At 37.0% G+C, this 6,000-nt stretch overlaps 1 long non-coding RNA gene across 1 annotated transcript in view; it reads right to left on the minus strand.

Annotated features, from left to right (window-relative positions):
* Nucleotides 1-5,533, minus strand: part of LOC134529657 (uncharacterized) — a 30,741-nt gene extending 25,208 nt beyond the window's left edge. The window contains exons 1-2 of the long non-coding RNA XR_010074658.1: nucleotides 5,254-5,533; nucleotides 841-956 (exon numbers count right to left, since the gene is read on the minus strand). This is a non-coding gene — a long non-coding RNA (uncharacterized LOC134529657). The remainder of the gene's footprint in view (nucleotides 1-840; nucleotides 957-5,253) is intronic.
* Between the last annotated feature and the right edge of the window lie 467 nt (nucleotides 5,534-6,000).

Here is a 6,000-nt window from a genome sequence, read left to right on the forward strand (position 1 = left end):
AATATAGTGTTACTATTCCATGTTTATTATTGTAAGACATATTATGATTTTTTTATCTTGTCCCCCTCCCATTTTTTCATTATTGAAATGATTTGATTTTTTATTTCATTCAATAGACCATACATAATGGTATAGAATACGTCTGGTTGCATCCTTACACATACTCATACAATCAATTAGTTACAAACATCTGCAAGAAAATTCTTTCATTCGACTCAACTGAACGTAAAAAAGTTTGTATTTTGAAAAATAAAAAAAGGTATGGAAAACAAGATACTACCTGGAAGAAAATGATCCCCAAAGGCACTTTCTGTATGTGTATTGTGTATCAATGTGCAAATAATCTGGCTCAGCCTGCAAGATCATATTTACATAGTCACTTACCAGTATAAGTTGACATAAAAATTTCTATAAAGTAAGCTGTGTTGTTTTTAATGAGCCAACATGACATTTCAGTGTGTACTTTTCCCATCTCTAATGCAGCATTCAACACCAACTTCAACAATATTCAACACTTTTCCTCCCACTCAATACATTGTGTGTAGCTTTTTTCTGGGATGAGTTACAGGGGACAGTCAAACAATGAGTTGATCGGCCCAGAAGCTAATTCATACCCCCAGCAATTGCCACGAGAAGATGTCAATGGTATGACTGGGACTTATTTGTGCAAAGTGATAATAGCAACCCTGCCATTAACTCCACAACTACCCAATTACCAATCATTTATATGATGATGCTAGGAAACAAAAATCTCCCTGGCACTTAATGCAAAAGCAATGAACTTACACCAACTGCTGAAAAGGACTGCAGTTAACATAGACACAATATTTTGAGTGATACCTGCACATCCTTTTCTGACTCCAATTTATTAATGGTGTTTTTCTTCCCTTTGCTACCATTTACATCAACATTATTTTTGCTTCTCTCTCTTCCATACAATAGTTTTAGAGTTTTCTCTGTAAAAGAAGTTTATTAATGAAAATTACACAATGTATGGTAAAATAATTTTTTTCTTATTTAATGCAATTATTCTCTGCAACTATTTACTATTTTGCTCAAACAATTGAAAGTATGGGTTTATAAAATTTGCAAAACATAACAATGTCCCAGTTATAAATTTTAATAGTATTAACTGTAAGTGTTGCAGAGTTTTGGTTCAAGGTCACAATTAAAGAGTAACAACTCAAACAGTTTTAGATAAGCACATGCGCAAGTACTGCTTTGTTGATTTCTCACTTGCAGCGCCACCTAGGCAAAATGGCGACTCGTGAGCATAGAGCCTTTTGTGTTCTGCAATTTTCTGACAATGAATCTGTAATTTCAGTTCAATGTGCAATTCATTTAAAGTTTAATTGTATTAAGTCCCTGACCATTGGATTGGTAGTAATGGTAGAGACAACTTAAAATTGTAAAACTATAGGTGGAAAAAAAATTATTTATCTGGTATTTTTCATAACTATTTTCATGATAAGCTGCAAAATTCTATATAGTTTCATTTAATATCATAATTTGTTTTCACTGTGTTGACGCCGCCGTCGGTGCTCCCTCTGAGAGCACAGGCCGCTATGTGTCCTCAACACCTAAATTAGGACAAGTGTAACGAACACGCCCGCGCGTGCCAGGTAGAGTAGGTTAGGGTAGTGCACCCAACGACGTGACGCTAGTCACGGCCGGCTATGTTGTGCGAGCGCCCGGCCGGGTGTGGCAATGCGCAATCTGAACATAGTGCACATGCAATTATAATCAAGAGAATTAACTAAAACTTTTTATGTATTTAATATTCTTAAATAATTAATTCATGTTGATGTAAATGCTTTTGTGTCACAAAACTGGCCGTCACCATCGTCCCGCGCTCCGTAACTTTCCGCGGGAAATCGAGCCCTCCCTGGCCGGGTTGCCAGGGAGAGTCGCCAGTCGCCCTCCAGCACTCACCAGGGCCGGCAGCTCCGTGCACGTGGAGCCTTCACTTCTCGCGCCAAAACCAGCAGGTTGCTTCCATAGGTAAAAATCTAAATCCGTTTTCATCCGCTCCACGGCCGGCCCTAAATCGACCGTGCGAAGTGTTGCGAGGTCCGTAACTAAGTGTGTGTGGCTCAGTCATGAGCCGTTTCTCTTAATAAGTAATTGTTATCGTTTCTGGCAGCACGCCGATGTGCCCGCGCTTCACGCCATAATTCCTCCGCCAGGAGATTTTAACTTTTCCCACGCGGGGCGGCGTTGTGCCGAACGCGAACAGTGACTTACTAAAGAATCGGATCCTGGGACGTGCCGCGGTCGCTAGTGAGTTTCCGCACCCCGGTACCGCCGCGCCCGCGCCCAGCATTACGTGGACTCACGCCACTACAAGGATGGACTCTCGGTAATTATGTAATTTAATCTGAGCTGTGTTTTTGCATCAGATTCACCCCAACCTACGGTACTTCTCCATGCTAGACTTAATCCCACGGTATTTATGTTAGCCTGTTTCAGCGATCAGCCACGTATAGTTTTGTAATTCCATTGTTTCACCTAGGCCACTTAATAATTAATTAGTTGAATTATTCCTTTGTTTCGCCGTCCGGCGTATCATTACTCGCAGCATCCAGACGCACGACACGCCTTCATCGCCTCTACTGCTAGTCTCAGGATAGCCTGCAACCCTCGGTGGGGTATTTTCAGGGAATTCCGCAAGTCGTGAATCAGTACCGCCATTTGAGGGCTGTGTGTGCGGAGATAAGAAGGTAGACGATGATACGGCCAGTTACAAGACAGCGTACTGTACCAGATGACGTAATGTACCGTGTGACGTGCTAATAAATCCAGTTATTTTTACGTGTTCTTTTAATCGCTACGGCATCCTGGGTGGCCAAAACAGCCCGGGGAGTCCTTGTCGATGAGTCCCTGCCTGCAGCCACGAGGCAAAGAACCCCGCCCTCGAGTCAAAATCCTAGTTTTCACAAATTAAATTCAGTAATTTTAAAACAGGCAGCGGGGACGGCGTCAGTGTAATAGATTAATAAGTGCAAACAGGTATGTTGTGCAAGTTAAAAATTATTTAGCATTCTATTCAATTTACGTTTGCCTTTTTATAAGAATTCTAAACACTTTAAATATATAAAGCAGAAAAACAAGCCCAAACTCAAAAAGTTAAAAGTTAACTGAGCTTGTTTTGCATTTCAACATCTTTCAAACTTTATAAACTGGTACTGGAAAAAGTTATTTAACTTATTGCAGCATGCATTTATTACATTTTTGCATAGTTGTAAATGGATATGTAAATTATGGAACCGAGTTTCTACAATGGCACACTTGCAGACATAGAAGCGTATGAATTAGATGGACAATGTCCTTTTCCGCATACCATTAGAAACTAGTATTTGGCTGAATGGTAGTGGCAGTGTGAAAACAAAGGTATTATAAAGTAAGCTTTAAATCTTTATTTTTCACAAACCAGTAGGAATTAAGATACTATCCCTTCTGGGTAAATTTAGGGACGTGTGTCATGTGTGAAGACCATGTTTTCAGATTTTTTTATTTCCGTTCTAAAAAAACCTGCTTCTTGCGGAATGGGCCTAGGCAATACGCATATTCCCAACCTTATTTGTATCGTATTTTGGTTGGTCATTTTATTTAACTTCTTAATAAGATACCACAAAATAAAATGTGTGCGTGGTTTCCATGCATGACAGAAGTGAAACTTATTGTTTATTAAGTATATAGCCTATAGTGATAAAATAGTGTTTTTTTTATTTAACAACAGATAAGAATTGTAAATAATAAGGCTGTGGGTATGGTCTCAAATGAAATAAATGCCTTTCTATACGCCCGGTACTCTTGCATCCATAAACTGGCACTTTTTGGTGCCACTGGCAGTTTATTCCCACGTTGTTTATGACAATGCCACTTATCAGCTTCTGTCTTTTTATTATTTTCTAGGTATGATGTTAAATCATGATCTCCAGCTGAATAAAATGAAAGAACAAAAAAAAAACTCCAATCGAACATAAATTACCTACATCTCACAAGTCTGCAAGTCCTTTTGACATTTTAATCAGTGTTCTCAAACCAAAAATTAATTACACTTAAAAAGCTAACCTCAAGTCTATACATCTTTTTTTATATTTTCAATCACAATATTCACATAAAAATGAATTATATTTATAAAGTTAAAGTTAATTGCATAAATAAATAACTCTTCTCCACATGAACAAATTAAATATTGATACCTTAAATAAAATTAAATATGGTAGCGTAAATCGTTTGCCGTTAAGATAACTGATCAGCCAAAACAAGCTGCGTTACGAGAATTCCGTAGCATCACTACTGCGTCAATGCTACCTCTCCCCTACCGACCCACCATCCGACAACTACTACTAGCATTTAGAGCTGTAGCAAACCGTATGTATTCGTTACTGAGTAACGGGTGCGGCATCTAGTAACGAGTAACGAAACGTTACACACGAATGCATTTCGTTACTCGCATCTTTCGTATGTTTCACGCATGCACGCGCGTATTCGTTACAAAGAACGATGTTTGTTTATTAATAAAAGTATAATTTGGAAATTCGTCGTCCAAGTTTTTTACTGTTTATTAAAGGTATTGTGTGTGTAGACAAGTTTTAGATTCGAACAGAAACAACGTAAGAAAGTATTTTTTACAAATTATAACTATGTATGTTTTTGTTTTTTATAATCGCGTATTTTCACGTTTTATGTTCTTATCTTAAAATATATATTATAATAAAGCCGCTCTAATGAGAGTTAATTGTTTCTTGGTTAACAAAAGCTGTTAATTATCAAATATTTTTAATTGTTTATATTCGATTTATTTTTATTTACGCGACGTCATACTGTACGCGTACGAAATACGACTCGATACGATGCTGTTACATAACATAGCATGTGCCATGTCATGCGGTATCAGAAGTAACGAGTAACGATACGAAAGTAACGAGTACTAATTGTTATAGTAACGAATACATACGGGTACACATTTTTTCGTTACTTTTACACCTCTACTAGCATTCAGCATGCTACGATACGTATCTAATCCCCCCCCCCTTTTTTTTATTGCATCTTCCCATTCGAACGCTAGTGCATGCACTAGAGTGGTGTGATACCGGTTACCCCACCACATAAATCACTATTCCCCTCATGCGATCGGAATTTTCGTAATGTTCGAAAATTCGAAAATTGCTCCCCCACCCTCCTTCCTCAGTAAAGAAGTTTTACTTCAAAAAATCTATTCCACTACACTATACGGCAACAAATTACCTTCAACACGTTTCCTATGGAATTCAAAATCAACGACTACATCACTCTCTCCAACATGAAATTTGCACTGGCGAGTAAAGTCATCAGCAAAATGACACTTTCTCTTAGTCATTGCGTCCTTTCTCGTACCGTAAAACAAATTACTTTTGTAGTTTAAATTTTTAAAATACTATTGAGCATTTTATACCTATTTATTCATGTTTAAATAATACATTCGAATGCACCTCGCAAAACAACAACATATCCACACAATTCATTCCAAAAACATTCTCATTTGTCACTGGGCAGTGTTGCCAGATTTAGAACAGAGAGCGTCTTAACGTTTAAAACAAAATTATAAAACAGTATTAGAGAAAGACAAAAATTTATAATACAGGCAGAAAAATAAACCCAACACCAAGAAGGAATACATAGCAAAGTTTTCTCATGCATATCATCAAAATAAAAAAAATTTAAGTAATTTAAAAGATTAAAATCACAAACACATTTGACTACCTAATTTTTTTTTGTTTACATTATAATAAAATTGGATATGTTATAAAGGTTTGCACCCAGAAACAATGTGACATGCTACTGCGCCGGACAGTAAGGAAAATCTAGGGTCCTAGTATAGTAGTGAAGAAGACAAGTCCTAGGTCAATGACTCATGATAATTTAATTTTTTTTATTCATACGCACACACACACATACACTATATATATATATATATATATATATATATATATATATATATATATATATATATAT

The sequence above is a fragment of the Bacillus rossius genome, chromosome 2 (assembly GCF_032445375.1).
Source record: "Bacillus rossius redtenbacheri isolate Brsri chromosome 2, Brsri_v3, whole genome shotgun sequence".
Taxonomy (NCBI): Eukaryota; Metazoa; Arthropoda; class Insecta; order Phasmatodea; family Bacillidae; genus Bacillus; species Bacillus rossius.